This window comes from Osmia lignaria, chromosome 4, assembly GCF_051020975.1.
Source record: "Osmia lignaria lignaria isolate PbOS001 chromosome 4, iyOsmLign1, whole genome shotgun sequence".
Taxonomy (NCBI): Eukaryota; Metazoa; Arthropoda; class Insecta; order Hymenoptera; family Megachilidae; genus Osmia; species Osmia lignaria.
Genome location: NC_135035.1, coordinates 6614460 through 6633193, shown reverse-complemented (window position 1 = coordinate 6633193; position 18734 = coordinate 6614460). Strand labels below are relative to the sequence as shown.

General features: G+C 36.5%; 1 protein-coding gene across 1 annotated transcript in view; it reads left to right on the top strand.

Annotated features, from left to right (window-relative positions):
• The window catches only part of LOC117603574 (uncharacterized), a 30873-nt gene that overhangs the window by 1697 nt on the left and 10442 nt on the right, over nucleotides 1–18734 (top strand). The window lies entirely within an intron of this gene.

Genomic DNA, 18734 nt, shown 5'->3' with positions numbered 1-18734 from the left:
GTGTCTGCTTAGCAGTTCTGTCGTTGACATCCGACATTAGAGGCGCCATGTTTTTTCCTCCGGGATTTCCATTGAAACGTTATTGACTTCTTTTTCCTTCCAAGAAAAATAACAGAGAGTGTTTTTGTCTCTGTTTATTGGAATGTTTCGTTTCCTAATTAGGTCATATAAGGGAGAATCTAATGTATCGTTGTTTTAACGACATTTAACTGGACAATTATGTAAGATATTTGTCATGTTTACAAACATACAGGGAATAACAAAATTGTATCACGAACGTGTCTCAAATAAGATTTTGACGATGTTTGGTTGCGCTCTGACGAGCTTGAACGAGATTATTGACGTTTCTCGAGGCTGAATATTGTGTAATTAATTCGTCGAATCTATTCGGCGTAAATAGTCCGTTTCGCGGAAAGTTACTTCATTTCTCGTACTAGTTGCGTTATTCATTGATACGTTTCGAACCGATCAAACTACACAGTTGAAATGTTTGCAACCGATTTTTACTGATTACGGTATCAGCGCATTCTTAGATCTCTAGTGAATCATTTTCCGTATAAACAAGGGTTATACTTGGAATTTTCATACGGCTCTAGTCATACTTCTAGAGAATATGGAATTTGCACTTGTTATTAGAATTCCAACGAGTTTCATTGTAAATTCTTTTCTAAGCTATTAAAATGAAATTTTCAACAATTTCAGTATAGTAATCAAGCTGTCAAAGACTAAGTGTTTATTATCTCTAATCCAGCAACTTTGTTGCAATTCCTGCCTTTATTTCGTTGAAAGATATCCGTTCTCGTTGAAATTCCGCTTCAGCAGGAAGGAAATCAGTAGTCGCTTTATCTGTTGCAACGTGGGTTACATCACGTTTGGATTTTCCAAAGAATTACGTTGCCTGTCTATTTACATAAACTGGTTTGTCGGAAAGTGATACATTTACAGGAATCGATCAGATTACAACTGCATCGGTCATTGTATCTGTGTACCTTCTAATCTAGAGCTAGTTTTTAACTGTAGACTTTTTGGAGCTGTGTCCTTTTTCGTCGCGTTCAATGACTCACTAGTCGATGATGACGATGACGATAACTGTGACGGTGCTATTTTTTGACGAAGAATTCCCCGCCAGGAAGATAGCTACGGTAACCGGAAATGAATCGGAGCCACTGTGAACGTTCGTTTCGCAGGCGCCAGCGTAACGTACCTCGTTAAACCAATCCTCTTTGCTTTGGTATTTAATAATTCATCATACAGACCTTACGTCTAAAAGGGTTCAGCTCCATTTTTATCAATTTCAAGTAAATTAATCCTTAGCTGGCATGTTTCACCAGAATAACATGGCTGGCACACTGGGACGCTTAAGACCCCAATCACTAAAATATTTCCTGCGAAGAAGCTATTCATTATTTTAACTTGAAAAAATTCCTAGATAATCTTTGAAAGTTATTTTAACATATTTCATAGCTAATTTTAGTAAAAGTAAATATTGCGTATGTAAAGAAATTGAAAAACGTAGAAAAATCGAACAAATGACAGTTTCCACAAAAAATTTATAAATTTTTCAAATTTTCATATAAAGAGCTAAAATTTTAGCTGAAAACTCTTGAGATTAAACATTTCAAGGGAAAAAATAGTACAAAAGTCGTTGTTTCAATAAAGGTATTTATTTGGAGATATGAAGAGACCAATTTTAGCCAAAAAGGAAAAAAGCTGAATTAGCTAGGGTCTCATATCCCACAGTGCCAGCTAAGGGTTAAAAAAAGATTCGCATCCCTCTTGCCGCAGGATCCTCAATTTAATTCCGTTGTTTTCGGGTCACAGTGATCTAATAGAATATGAAAAACTACACATATATTCTACAATCAGGATAGAAAAATATCACGTGAACCATTTTTACCAATTTCAAATAAATTAGAAAAAAATATTCGCACCCCTCTTGCCGCAGTATTTACAATTTAATACTGCTATTTTTGAGTCGCAGTGACCTGAAGAAATATGAAAACTACATACATATTCAGCTAAATTCTACGTATTATTATTCTACAATCAGGATAGAAAAATACTACGTAGGCCTTGTATAAATATTTATAAAACTGGAAACAAGTTACATTGTTGCAAAGTTTGAAATAATTTATTCCAATCGCGAAATTTAAATACATTGACTTTCTAAAAAACATGATATTCATTGTCGATGTAAAATTAACGGCTCTATTCTTAATAATTTTATATTATTATGCATTCAGTTTGATATAAGGGAAATTGTAGATGTCTGGGGGACACAGAAGTTTATTCAAATATAATGGGCTATACCCAAGCTATAACATTAATATTTTATCACTCATTTGGAATACCCTCATTTCAATTTGCTATAGTAGTTATTTTAGCAAAATTGAATAATGTGATATTTAACAACCGAGGGTAGATAACTCGTAACGTGACAAGGGGTGAGTTTGACAGCTGCTAGATTTTTCAATCATTGTGTAAACCATCAGAAATCAGAGGATTTAGCAGGAGATATTTCTCGAGGGTTCCCTGAATAATGTTTCCTTTGTGAATATGTTCGGTTGCGCAACCAGTAGATTTTATTCAACGCTTTCATCGGTCCAAAAATGTTTTTCGACTCATTGAAATATACAGGTTACATGACCTACTAAAATCTTCCTATTATTTCGTTCATTCTTGCAATACTCTCTCAACCATGTTCAGAATGAAAATTTATACTCGAATCTTGTTGTTGCTATATGGTTCGTTGGTTCTCGTGCTACAGATAAGCACAGTATCATTGATACGCGTTATTTATCTAGATTGGCAAATAAGCTGGAAAACGCAAGTCATTTTTCATTAAACTATCTGTTTTCCGGAAAACTATTTTCCCGAATCGCAATATTCTTGTCTGATTACATTGACTGCGGATGTTTATGCATTTATGATCTATGAAAAGCATTGCGAAATCACGTGTCACGTATGAAACATGAATTGAAATACTTTCAAGTTAACTTAATCCCTTCTATGATTTTCTTTGTAGTTTACGTCAGTTAGGGTTAACTATTCATTTCTTGAATTTTAAAACAAGTAAGGAAAATTGAAATATCAAGCATAGGTGGTATTCGACAATCTTTTATTGGACAAATTATAATTATAATTAAACTGAAAATTCAATCATAATAAAAATACCAGTCAATTTTGACACATTTAAACTTGCGTCACGAGTGTGATTCGATATTATAAAACAAAGGGTTGAAGAAAAAAATATGCAGGATGGACCATTTACGATTTCATAGAAAAAGTCCTTAGGACTGTGGACTCCGTTCCCTAAACATTGTCACTGGCCAAATGCAAATCATACTATTTGCGATGACACTAGTCATCTGTCTTTACTTATCCAGGGTAAAGTTCACCCGAATAGTCATGCTCCCTTCCCTTCTGTCATTCCCGGTATATATACTCAGGAATTGGCAAGCGGGAACACATTACGTATTTCCCTCGTTCTCGTGCGTGACAATTTTGAAAACATGTAAGCTAACGTATTTTTTTGGAAAAAGTGCCTAATAAAAGAACTTAATTTATTTTATGTCTGTAATTATTCAGTTCTACGACAGGACGAAGTTATACTATCTCAAGGGGTACATTTAAATGGTCCACTCTGTATATATTTACATAAAGATTCTTAATCTACTGATTACATAGCCAACCTGATGCAATAACAGTAGAATGAGTAAGATTGGAAATGTTACGCAGAATGAATTGCTTTCGATGGAAATGGGATCAGACTGGAGGATAAAAGTAGAAAGGGGCGTGATGTGATCAGACAGTGTTCGATCGACCTGGTAAGAAAAAGGCCTTGGTCCCTTTCGATTTTGATCCACTTTTATATCATAAAAGTATACCGGTCTGTTATTGAGTATTAATGATGTCAACTAATAATTACCATAAAATGAATTGCAAGAAATTAATTATGCAACGTCAATTATTAATGAACTTGTAGTATTTAGTTAAACTATTAATACTAGAACTATCAAACCAATCAAAATCGAGTTTTGAGTTTTTTGTTTTAAATTATAAATTTTATCAAAGTATTACCATAAAATGAATTGTAAGAAATTAACTATATAACATCAATTATGATCCTATAATAATCAATCTATTAATACTAGAACTACCAAATTAGTCAAAATTGAGTTTTAAGTTTTTTATTTTAAATTATATATTTTATCAAAGTATTACCATAAAATGAATTGTAAGAAATTAACTATATAACATCAGTCATGATCCTATAATAATCAATCTATTAATACTAGAACTACCAAATTAGTCAAAATTGAGTTTTGAATTTTCCATTTTAAATTATAAATTTTATCAAGGTATTTTTGTTGAAATGGGATAAAGAATGATTGTATATAATAAATGATGTTTCATCATTTATCCATTTAATTTTCTATATTATTTTCAACTGAAAAATAAGTGTACATCAAACGTTGGTAATTCTAGTATTAATCTCAAAGTTCAGAGTATAGTTGATAGATTCCTTCAACCCCTAATCATAAGTAAAGAATGACATGATGACCGAATGACACAGAAGTTCAAATCAGCTGCTAAACACGTTGTTTTCAAGCGTCGAAAGTGCAAGCTGTACCTCGATGGTGCAATTCGAACTGGCTTGCAGGTCGTAGATCCGATTCGTAAATACGTATAGGACATCTACACGCGCAAGACTAGTAGAAGAGTCACTTTCGTCGTAGATTGAGAGACTCGCGTGTCAGGGACGTCGCACACGTTTTAGCTGGCTGATTACGACGCCGAAGAAGCGTACTTTTTATAGCCACGCGTCGTTACTATAGTTGGCACGGACGTTGGTCAGAATTGTTCATTAACGTGACGTGACCGGGCGCAAAACGATGATCGTTAAATTGGTACCGACCATCGCAATTATCGTTCCATTTGACGTTTCTTTTTTGCGCGCTTCATTATCGACATTTCACCTTCGAACATGCTTACACTGAAAATCATTCGTCATCTTTACCTCCTTAATTTTGTTTATAAACGTATCCGAGGAAAGAAGATATTTTCTAAATCGTTGATCGGTTATTTTATATTCACCGAATACTGACGTTAAGCGGCCATTTAAAAAAGCGAAAGGTAACAGGTTCAAGTTCCTTTTATTCTCGAGATAGAAAACACGTTTCTATAAATAACAATGAAAAGTATTGGGTTTGATGTTATTGTTGCCAGTCGAATTTCCTTCTTTTATTCATATGAAAAACATTTGTTAGCATATTGCTTTGCTCGATACTGTACAATGAAACGACTGCATACCGCAGCAGACGATCGGTGCCGGTGATAAAACAAAAGAAGAAAAACAGTCATTTTCCTGACAAACACATTGTTATCGGTCTTTTGCTCGGAACAGAGACACATACGGCTTATCGAGTCCGGTGAGTTTACTGCTTGCGGGCATAAATCTTCCGTTCGCTCGTGCGAATAGCAGAAACCGTCCGCGGCCTTCGTACTCCAACATTTCGACGCAAATAATGTTTACTTCCACGTGTACTACCATAGTCGAGCCGTTGTACTGCGTATCTTATTCATCTATTTATCCCGTTACCTTATTCCGCATCGTTGCTACACGAGCAAAGCAGAGGCGAGCTCTCCGCGTCGCATGCCAAATATTTCTTCGCGACGCCCGCGCCGTTGCGTCACTCGAAACGTTTTCGACGGTGGTGTTCGCCATAATCGAGCGGTCACGTTAACCAGTTGCTACGGACGTTTACCTTTGTGACGTCTCCTCGACCTGTCTTCCCATCCGAGCTCTGATACGCGTATCGAAGCAAACAGGCGAGTAGACGGGTCTGGCTTATTGCAGACGTGTGCACAAAGCGGGTCGATGACTTACACCCACCCACCTGCGCACTGAGAACTATAGTCTATGCCTGGCCTTGACACCTCGCGATCGGTCAGATAGTCTGGCACCTATGTTCACGCGCTACGAGAACCTGAAGAGAAGGATGCTCAGGAGTTGGGTCGATTGGGTTCAGTATGTACACTATCGGGCAATAGAGGCTTCTTCTAGGTGGACAGGAGGTTCTAGATTAGGTTATTCATAGATTCTTTCAGATTTATTCTTAGGCTTCTCCTAGGCTCTCCTTAGGCACTTTAAGTGTGGGACAGAGGGTTCTAGGTTAAGCTCTTCCTAGATTCTCCCTAGGCTTTTTTTAACACTAGAACTACCCACGTTTGATGCACAAAATAATGTAGAGGGTTAAGTAGAATACAACATAATTTAATATGAAAAGCAGGGATTGTATGCATTCTAATGGCGTTTCTAATGTCACTTAGTATTTTCTTTTCTTCGTTTATGTATTTTTAATGAAGACCTTTTCATGATCCTTTTTTTAAGTTCTACTTTTTAATGAAAATCTTTTTCCTTTTTTGTTGCAACAAATAGGTTTATATTTTATTTTCTCTTGTTTTCCTCAATAAAAAAGTCCTATCCCTTATTTTGTATTTCTTTCTTTTTCATATATGTTAGAAGATGCTCTCTTTAGTATGGGGTTCATCACAGTCCTCTTACCAGAAGGCAATGCCTTCCCTGTTCCATGGCCAGATCCCTTGGGAACAAAGTCTTCGTTGTTTAGCAATATGGAAGTCGGGTCGCTTGTCTTCTCTAAACACTCTTCATTCAATCAAGCAATCCTTCGATATCTGATAGCTGGGAGACCCAACGTGGTCATCAGCCATCCTTGGTCACTCGCTTTAATCTCATTCACCCTCTTTCAAGATCTCATGCAGTTCAAGTCCCTATCATAAATCCATGCTACCGCTAACATCTCGCAAACTCTCTTTTAATCCTTTGCCTAAACAGCATTTGTCATTCTATATAATGCCTAGGTATTGCGCACAATGAAATAAGTCAGACTTTGCCCAAAAACGCCAGGCATTCTATACAATGCCTGTTTTTACATCCGTTCTCTATTTCGACAAAACCAACATACAATTCAATAAAATACCCTGATAAAATTTATAAATTAGAATAAGAAACTTGAAACCAATCATTTTGACTGGTTTGGTAGTCCTAGTATTAAGTTCCCCAGAATTCTCTTGGTCCTCCAAGACCAAAAGTAAATAGCTAAGGACATTTCTTTCCACTTTAAGTCTATATATTTGCAAAGTACTTGCACATGAATTACACAAGCGATAATGTAACTCACGCACCCGTAAATCGTACCGTAACTACTCTTTATATTCTTCGAGAAAAATAATCAGATCTGTTTTATAGAGGTGTGTAAATCGTGTAAAGTGTAGCGCGTATCTCGCAAGCAATGGTTCTAATTATATTTACACGCTTTGAATTAGCATCACGGTGAGTTGGCCGAATTCAAGGCTGTTTTTCGTAAACGATCGGAAATATCTTCGTACTACGTAGCAATCATCATGTAACGATGACGCATCAAGTATGGGAATGATTTTAGAGATCCAGAACTATGACGTCGAAGTGAAAATTTTTGAAACTTCATTTTCCATTTGATAAAATTTTATTGTAACGATCAGTGACATTCGTGATAGTGTCTTTAATTTATTATATCATGCTACTGACATAACATTAATGATAAGTAGAATTTCTGTTCATTTTTCCTCGTTTGATTATCTGATAAAGCGGAGACATAGTTCACTAATTTCCACTTTTTTAAATATATTACATTACCATTGACGTAACTGGGAGGAGGGCGGGCCTACCCCCAAAAGGAAGATCCGAACTACGCCAATACATATTGCCAATAACATCAGATGATCTCAGTTTTTTCTTTTGAGTATTCAATAAAATGTTCACATAGCCATCGGTTAATTCCCATTAACATCACTGACAAATGTGGTTCACCGGTAACACCCACGACATTTCAATGCAACTATGCCTCGTAAAGCAGTTGCGAACGAGATTGTATTTTCCCTGTTTTCCTGGCAAACGTGTAGGAAATCGAGCAGCGTACACAAGGTATATATAGTCGCCACGCAGAATACCACGTGACATTAGCATGAATATGAAACTTGTTTACAGGACCGACGGCTCGCCGTTGCAATTCCGTTGAACAAGGTGCAGTTATTCGAAGAGCCTTGATTTCATTGCCATGGTGGATGGGCACCTTTGTGCGTGCAGCATTCTCTGTTCCCGAGGGTCGTGATTGCAGTGTATAAATACGTCTTTTAATTACCAGAGATTTGAAAGACAATTTTCTCTTGCGTCGTTCTTCCCGTCCGAGGAGATATCCGCTGTTTTCCTCAGACGGATTACGACCGGACAACTGTTTGCCCATGCTGTTGGAAGATTTTTATGAAGTTTCGTGGAACTTTCAGCGTGTGTGTTTTTAACGAGAAAAATTTCTGTTTCCACGCTGCGCACTATGTAATTCTTTGAAACCTCGTACTGCGTGGAATGCAATAACGCGATCGGAATTCGTTATTGTTTCAGTTTCTCGTATTTCCTTTTTTATTCATAGCACAGTTAGACGAACGTGTGTTAAAGAGTTTTATTTATCGGTATACTTTAGAACACTTTCCATCCGCTGTCCATCCGCTGTCCATCCACTCTCCATCCGCTGCCCATCCACTCTCCATCCACTCTCCAAAAACCGTCATCATTCATTGTATTTTTTGAAAAATCGCCAATTTTTTAAACCAGTACAGCTTTGAATACCTCCACAATACACAATTTCCTATTCAGCTGAACAGCAAAATAATTTTTTCATAAACAGAAGTCCATAGACGTAATTCAACGTCAAAAGGATATTCTTCGATTCGTTGAAAAGTTATTTATTACATTCGAACGTTCTGTCATTTGTATAAATCACACAAATAACCAGCCGCGAGTAAAAGAAAATGTTCTGGGAAAGGGTTAATCGTAATGTCACAATAACACGTTACCATGGCGAGGATGTACGAGTGACTTACCGAGTAACGAGATAAAGGTCGGTAAAAGGGCGAAACGATTCTATCTGGTTTTTAGTAGAGCTTATCAGACTGCGTGGGTGGCTCTGATCAATAAGTTGGAACAAAAAAACGTTAACCTTCTAATATATACATTTGCGACAGTGTTCCCCTGCAAACAGTTATCTGGCGATATAGAACGCGCGTGCACGGGTCGGCGTTTATCGCTGAAAACGTTTCAGACAAACAAGAAGGTTATTATTACATTTCATTAATATTTTCGTAACGTATCGTGACATCACTAGCACCGCCCCTTTCGGTAGCTGAATTTGTAAATATCGGTTTGACGAGGCATTCCTTGAATAAATTATTTCACTCCTGACACTCGAAGATTTTAGCAACTTTGCGTTCTTCTATTTTATCCGAAATTTTTTAATATTCAAGGTAAGCTGATCCTGTAAATACACTTATGATTCTATTGGATAAATTTTGAAAGTCCACTGACATATTCGTTATCTTTCCTTTTGACACTTGTACAATCACGTTTCATTTTGGAGATAATCTATAGAAAGGAGTTATTTGGATAGTTAACGACAAGTAAGCGTGCTAAAATTGTACGATACCATCGTGGACGCCGGATTTTAACCTTCTTATCGAGTCTCTGTGAAGTATATCTGGTTAAATAAAAAAGTTTGGGTAATTGAACCCAAAATTCAAGGAAGCTCGAACAGGAAAGCTGAATTAATTTGCCTTGAAATAGAAATAACTGTTTATATAATGATTCTTATATTGTCGACAAACTTGCAACTTCATTTCGCACATTGATTTGTCATGCAAGGAAGGGTTAAAAGCGTCAACTATCACGATGACATTTCAATTTTATTTCTTCAAGAGGCTATTCAATATTTCATGCTTTCATCTGATTGCGAGTCTAGGCTGAACCATTAAACGACGTTTGACCCGAGATTTATACGCGACACCGTGGATTCTTCTGCTCCTAGTCGTTCAATATATTTTTTGTCAAAAGTGGTAAACCGGCGTCTAGACTCGAACCGATGGCCGTGGTTGGTAAAAGCACGTTTATCGTAAACACCGTTCGTCCGCAAAGTGTTAAGTTGTATTTAAATATCGTACGATTTCGATTGCGGGAACAGAAACTTGTTTATCGATAGGCTGTCGTAAAAACAGTTCAGAAACGATTACGTCCATTCGTGCAACGTAAAGATTTATTATTTTACCTCATACGTAGATATACACGTAATAAAATACAAACAGTAAAACAGATACATTTTTTATTTCGAATAATAAATCATTTTTTTATAATACACACGTGGGGTAAAGTGTATTTACATGTCGACATTGCTGCATTACTTTACATTATTAATACCATACTACCTTATAAGTCAATTTTTCTTCTAGTTATTTAATTATATTAAATTGGTAGTGCTGGCGACTGGTGATCTCTACACGACAGTCAAATTAAGTAGAAATTGCCCTGTATGGTCAGACGCGCCTCGAGAAATCATCCCCTCCCTTTTCTTTCTTAATTATTTTAACTTCGAAACGTTAATCACTGAACAATGTTTCACAGATGAAATCAGATGTCATAATAAGCTTAATTTATGACACTGTTCTTTCTAAGTGCATTGTTACTACCTTTCTTTGTAAACAAAAAATACTTGGACAAAATACTTGTTGTAACATTGTTAAATGTAAAATTTAAAATGTCTTTCGTAGATCAAAATAAATTATGTGCATGCTGAAAATTTCATCGAGATCGGTAAACGCATTTAAAAGTTATAACTTGTAACTTCTAAGTGCATTGATCTCGATGAAATTTTCAGCATGCACGTAACATACTTAAATTTGCAAATGTCATATTTTAAATTTTCATTACAGGCTCTGATGAAAAGTTGAAAAATTGCCTTTTACTCTTTTTATCGCGATTTCGATAAATTGTAATTATTTCAAACAACAGAAGCACATATCTTAGTAAATTAATTTGTATAGCTTCTCAAAAAACCTTAAGTCCTTTGGTCCAATTTTAAATAAGATATTCTATTTCAAACGGTGTCCAAATACTTTTGCGGCCCACTGTATATGAATTTTGTAGAAACAAAATCTCTCATTTTAAGGAAAAATCTCGGCTGTCTAAAGGTTAAAATGTAGACACCTGATTTGCACATCCGCAAATAGATAGAGCTTGATTTTCAAGATCAATAAAAATTTCCAAACGACCTGTCTAGCTTTCCCGGTTTCAAAGTGTCGTGCAAGGTTAACCGGTCAGTGATCCCCGCGAACGCTCCTCCAGACTGTATAGTATCTCTCTTTCTCGTTCGACGAACGAAAAACAACGTTCTTCGTTGTTTCATCGGTACTTTCTCCGGTTGGTTCGCATCGATTTATCAGCGTTAACCTTGGCCGTGGTGCTTTTTGCGAGGCGGAGGAGAGCTGGTAGCATGCGATCGCAAGAAATCCAAGATTATTGACAGTGTCCCGAGCTTGGTCCCGGTTCGAAAACTCGCGCGTGCGTCAGCGCCCGAATCGATTCACGCGAATTGTCTCACGGTGTTGTGGAATAATGTTGAACAGCAAAAAAGGAACAACATTCGCGAAGGTACGAGTGGTCGAAACGTGTGTCCACTTTGCTTCATTGACAAATCGTCGGATCTATTTTCAGCAGACACACCGTTCGCTGTTTATCGTTATCGATTCGTGTATGTACACACACGATTGTCGTGCAGGCAAACAAGTGTCATCGTGACGTCAAAGCGGCACGAACGGCAACCGTTCCGTGCCGTTTCGTGCGTACTTTTATCGTCGGAGTGTACTCTATACACCGACAGACGATAATGTTGTTTCGTTATACGACACGGGATTTTTCGTGTAATTACGTCAGCTGAGCTGGAACGGGAGAATAGGTGTTGCTGGCGTCCCTGGCCAGAGAGAGTATCGTTGCTTGGTCCAGACGAAAAACGGTTCGTTGACTTTATTGATGTGAATCGTAAGTAGATAGGAAGACTGATCGGGATCGATAATCCTCTTTTGATCTTGAAAATGAGAAGGATTTTTAGTACATTGTTATTGAAATATTGCGGTGGATTTGGTTGCCAAATTAATTAACCCTTTGATTGCTAAGTACTTTAGTCTTGAACGTTCTGTGTATCAAATAAGAATTAAGTCAATAACATTTATCATATTTCTTTTTTTATTTCGCTTCGTTTCTCAATGTATTTTTTCATTTTGTTTTCCATTGTCTTATCACATCATTATAATCTGATAATATATGGTGTGTAATTAGTAACGTGCATCGATCATTTTTATTTAAGTGTGATTAAGATATACAACGCATATGTACGTTCATAGCATAGGTAGCTTTCATCTGACGCATATGTGCGTCCATAGCAGTCAAAGAGTTAATTCCACTTGATGCGTCTGACTATATATGGTCATCTCCACTGAGATACCCAACGTACCAAAAAGTCTTGTAATGTGTCCGTTGTATTATCGTAGAATGCAGGTTTTAAATAATGATTATTCAGAACGGTATTATAATGTGATGACTGAAAGGATTAAAGGGTTTTAGTGATGAGCTATCAATCACTTCGAATATACAGGGCCCTCCAAGTCGACATCATTTTTCTTATTATAAATTGAAACGATTGGACAGCAATGTATTTCGAATCAAAGAATTGATAATATAACTTCTTATAAACTGCTGTTAATCAGTTCATCGATACTTCGATATCAAATAAGTATGTATGTACTTTAAGTAATATTGGACTGTGCGGATCTCGCTTGTTTCGATTAAAATATACTAACCCAAATTAAGGCAATTGATAAGTAACCAGGCGTTTCGCAATTGATTTAATGTAAACAAAATCGCATGTCGACATGCTCGTAATATCGTACAGATAAAGTTAATTTTCAGTTTAATTTCATGCTATATTTTTTTTTAGATTGATTACCTTAGAATGTTCTTTTCTTATTACAATATGCAACTTTGTCTTACTTTTAGTTACGGCTTGGTGTATTCTCGGGATTTTGGCAATGAGTTTTTCAATAGTTTCTAATTTTATATTGTTCCATATTTCCTGCAGTAGCTGCCAAAAATGTTACTATTCATATACTGCGGAAATAAAAATATTTTTTCAGGCAATAGGAAATTAAATTGGCATTTTAATTTATAAAACGGCACTCTTCAAATAATATACACTATATTCAATTGACGATTTATTAGTAGCTCGAGTCGCATGCAACCCCTGATGACGCAAACCGCCTCCGAACGGCTGGTTGACCCCTGATTCGATTAAACAGATATCTGCTCGTTCACATAGAAGAGATTACCATTATCATGTCATTGTGTCGAGGTGGATATTGGTGTCTGTCATTAACGTCCAACAAAGCGGTTGAATGCCTTCGATCGCAAGTGCCTTATCCATATAACACGGGTCATCGTTTCCAAGCGATCGGTGAAATAAATTTCGTCTCTGTTCATCACCGATATCACCGGTTATCGGCCGCAATAAACAGTAACGAATTGCATTTCCGTGTTGTCGGGAAAAACAATTGATAAGACTGTTTCGCGGTTGCTTTCCTTCCTCTGCTTCTTCTCACTTTCCTTATCTTGATTTCGTTGTATTTGAACAGCGACGCCGATCGAAAGCTGAGTTGATGGATACCGTTGTTTGTTAAGAGATACACAATTTAGCACATCAGGAATTCAATAATGCAGATTGTTCAAAACACTGTGGTTAATTTTTGTAATTTCATAAAAGATGTATCTTGTGAAAATTCCCATTTTCTACTACTTCATTATTCCAAAAATATTTCATCACCAATCTACATTAAAGAATATTTAAATTCCAAAATCTGCCCCTAATTAAATATTTCAACCTTCTCTGGTATTATTTCAAAGAGACGAGGGTTTTTGGCAAATTATGAATTAAATAATGAAGATTGTTTAAAACACTGTGATTAATTATTGTAATTTTATATAAGAAGATGTTATTGTTAAAATTCTTATTTTTCATTACTTCTTTATTCTAAAAATACTCCATCATCGATCCACATCAAAGAATATTTAAATTCCCAAATCTTCCTCTAATTAAATGTTTCAACCCTCCAGTATTACTTGAAAGAGACGAGGGTTGTTAATTCAAGGGGATTCAGAAGGGTTGTTTAATCAATGAAATGGAAGGGTCTCATCCCCAATTTTCCCAAATATTTTGTTAACAAATAAAAAAAATTGATTTCTCCTCGATTCCAGTGCAGGAATCACCCTCGATTCGTCTCCATAACGTGTTAGCAGCCAAACATATCATCTCCGATTCGAAACAGTGCCAAATTCAACACGCGTGTTCATCGTGCGTAAATTCATTCGTATGCAATCGAGCGTGTTTTTGCACGAGTGTGTTTTTCCACGCTATCAACGAGGCAAGCAAGGCCAAACGAATACCGAACGCGATGGTTGGCGCCATCGTGGAATAAAAGGCCAATGGCACTGATGATCCTTCCACGGTTACACACGTGATTTTTACTTACAGTTCCACGATATCTTTGTAAACTTTGCCCATAATTTACTACGTACCAATAGTTTTTTCCGCTTTCTCGGAATATCTCGCGCGTAAAATCAAGTCAGACTGCTGTGATTGTATCAAAGTTGTTTTCAACACAGAAAGAACTCCCGAGAGTTGAAAAATAATTTCTTTCCTCCTTTCTTTCCTGTTTTCTAACTTTCGAGATCCAAGTATAATAAATTTGATCACTTATCAAAAATGCATGGAAGAATTAATTAGGAGGAAAAATATTGTAATATATAGAGCCGAGATTAGTAATGTCAGTTCTATTATTAATACGTAACATTTCTAGGAGTTCAGTTCGTTAATTCATTGATTCAATCAACATTTCGCATCACACAGGTGCGTGCTAAAATTGTAATACTGGACGTACCTCATTTATTCTCTGCGTAGGAGAATGTCTTCGCATAAGAGCATCGGAATGTTGCTTCTTTCTCCGAGATCTGCTTTCGCTCTAGAAATAGACGGGAGAAGAGGCGACCTCGGTATCCACATTGAACGACACGACATTTTATTCTTTTCATTCTCACGTGTATAAATATATCTTCAGAAACCATTCATGGAATTACGTCGAAAAATTCAATAGTATTCAGCAATGTCGAACATTTGCTATGATGGCGGAAGTTGCATTTAGGAAACTAAAGAAGTTTAGAGCAGGAATGGCCAAAAAGTCGATCGCGAAACGATTTTTGGTCGAACATAGCCCACGGGAGACGGTTTTAAGGCACAAATGCCACTTATAGAAATAAATGGCAATGGCTCCTTTAGTATTCAACAATTCGCCTTTCGCATCAGAGAGAAAATATTTTAAGTAAAATAATTGATCATATGTATAATGAAATTGGCCATCCCTTGCTTAAAGCACAAAAAGGGTTAATCATCGCCAATGATAGCAAAAAGGTTAATAGTGCCCATGATAGCAAAAGGGTTAATCCTCGCCAATGATAGCAAAAGGGTTAATAAATCCTTATCAACGATGACAGATAAGCTAATTAAAACCTGCGTTTCGCGGTGATAACTTTTTGTAGCGAAGAAGAAAATCTCAAAGTGAAACGAAAATAAGATGCAGGTCCTGACGGTTCCGATAAAGGTTAATCGAATTATTTTAATCGACAACTGGTCTCCCTTAATGTTTTATTCATCGACGATGACACAGGTCGTAGGTCAGGTAGGTTTCAATGCTGGAAGTAAATCGCGATCAATGTCTTGTCATGCGTCATTTGTCGCCCACCTCGGAACGATCAGTTTCTCCTCGTTCATTCCTCCATAATGGTCTACGCGTGACGCAACGCCGATGAAAATATCTGTGCTAGTTCCGATAAATTGCGGTATCGCTGTCAAGTACACTGTTCAGCCTGGTTATCGAGCTTATTCGGAATATGTACATACACGATCGGGTTCAGTGGCGTGCGTTACATCGACGAATCCCACGATTTAAATGATTTCCAGAGAATGTTGACGATGACTCTTCCTTTTCCGATTAATCTCCTCGAGATTATGAATTAAAATTTGGACAGCTCATTCACCAAAATTGATCGAGGATTTTTGGATCAAATGTTTGAAATTGATGAACACTTTCCAAATTTGCAAACTTTTCAACTTTCGAATTTGGATTTAATTAATATAAATTAAGTTCAAGCTCTTATGTCTTATTGTTAGTTATGCAACACTTTTCAAATTTACAATGAAACATTTTCCAAATTTATAAATTTTTCAACTTCCGAATTTGGTTTTAATTAATATAAATTAAATTCAAGCTCTTACGTCTTAGTTATAAAACACTTTTCAAATTTACAAATTTTACAATTTCCGAATTTGATTTCAATTTATATAAATTAAGTTCAAGCTCTTACGTTTTAGTTTCTCGAAATGGAGCAACATTGCATGCCACGATGCCCCTGTTGGGGACATTTATTAGTACAGGAAAATCAATATTCATTAATACATACGCAATTAAAGGTAAAACACGGCGAGCAGAGGTGCATAAGGTGGTGAAACTTGGTTTATCAGCGTGATTAGCGAGGCGAATGATTCGCAACTGTTCTTCATACACTTATCAAATTTTTTCACCATTTTCAAATTCTAGAATTCTAAGAGTCCGAGATTCTAAAATTCTGCGAAGCATTATTCGTAAGCTAGAATTGTTTGTTCCGATTGTTCCGCGAATCGATCAGAAAACTATGCGAGAAACTTCATTTTCAGCATCGGAATTAAATGACATTACGGCCAGAGAAAAGAACGTTCGCGAACAATCAGTTCTCTGTGGTCTGGAATTTTGCGACCAATGAAACGATACGAAGATTAAACTCTATAATTAACTGGTGATTTTCGGGAGAATGTAAAACTCGATAGAACTGCTCTGTCAGTAACCGTGAACTCGCCTGCTGACGCTACCAATTATTCGCAACACGTAAATGATTCGATTATCCGAACGATAGCGCAGCTGAATGACGCACAAACTAGAAGAACTATCGTCATCATCGTTGACGAATTTACTGTATGATACCACGCCAAATGCCTAAAACAGACGATGACTAGCCAGTTGCCACGGCCAGGCGACTTACTTTCATCTTGATAGCCCGTTGACCTATTTCAGAATGATTTTATTATACGATGATGTTTGTAAATTGAAATTTGCTCTTTGGATCACTCATTTTACGCTTGAGGCAGTGATGGGCAGATTAACCCTTTCGCCAATGATTTTTTCGATAGTTGCGTCAGTCAGAATTAACTATTCGTTGCTTTGATTTTAAAATCAATAAAGAAAAATGAAATATGCATCCTTGACTGACAAAGCAAATTATAATTAGAATTAAACTCGAAATTCAACCACACTGAAAGTACCAAGTAATTTTGACACATGACTGCAACGCCATATTGTAGGGCAAGGGGTTAATTAACCCCTTAATTAGTTAATTAACCCTTTGACTGCTAAGGACACAATATTGTGGTCAGGTGCAATATTGTGTATCTTAATCATAATCAAATAAAAGTTATCAATGCATATTACTAATTACACACCATATGTTATCACGTTATAATGATGTGATAAAACAATGGGAAAAAAGTGAAAAAATAAATTCAGAAATGAAATGAAATAAAAGAGAAATGATGAGTGTTATTAACTTAATTTTTATTTCATACACACAAAACGTTTACACATGTTACACACATATGATTAATTGTCTACTGTTTGTTAAGTGTGTAATTAGTATCACTTTTTCATGGCGTTAATATCGATTTTGAGTTATATGATATGACTCATGCTCGGCCGACAAAATATCGTTGGTCATTTGATATACATATAGATTGTAGTGTGATAAAAACAAGAGAAACAAATAAATAAAATGTAGCTGGTCATATATGTTGTTTGCGAAAGAAAATCGTTGCAAAAAATATATTAACCGTACGTTATTGAATCGGGTAGGACCGCGACCCGACGTATGTGCGCGATGCATATATAATATTAAAATATGCAAAATTTAAGAGGCAAACATAGTATATAATACATCAATGGATTCAGAAAAAGATTTATATTCTTTTTTGTTATTATGTAAATTGTGATTGCTTTCAAAATAATGTTATAAACCAATTTTTTGTTATAAACAAATCATTTTTTACCAAATTTATGGCCAGCTGTTATATGTTTATAAAAAACCATGAAACTTTGCCTTAAAAAGTTTTCTTCTATCTAGCTTTCGAGATAGAGGGTTGTTTAGAGGGTTGTTTCACCCCGTAAATATAAAAACGGGCCAAAATATTTTTCCCAAAAATCAAAACAATCGGAGGCGGACACCTAAAAAACCTTCCTCGCAGGTGTCGATTTAATGTAATTGTGAAAAATAAATTTGTTACTGGCGACGATAAGTATGCACACATTCCGTGAAAGACACGTTAGTCAGTGTGGTCGCGTTCGCAAGAAACCAGTGTACGATTCCGCAGCTGGCCAGCTTCGATCGAAAATAAAAGTGAGCAAGGGAATCGGATCACGAGGTGATCAGCAGAAACGGCGCAGTTCATTCGCCCACGAGACACTTGGGTTGAAAAGTCAAAGCGCCTGCCGTTTGCTAAGAATAACTCGTGGCGATCATTGCTTCTTGTCACCTTCGTCGTCGCGCTGTTTCTGTTCGTCGTTGTAAACAATCGCGTTAGCTAGCGCGCAAATATTTCCCGACGTCGTCGTCGCCTTCCTCCGTCGACGCGCACCCCACCTGTCTAAACTGGCTGAGGAAATCACCT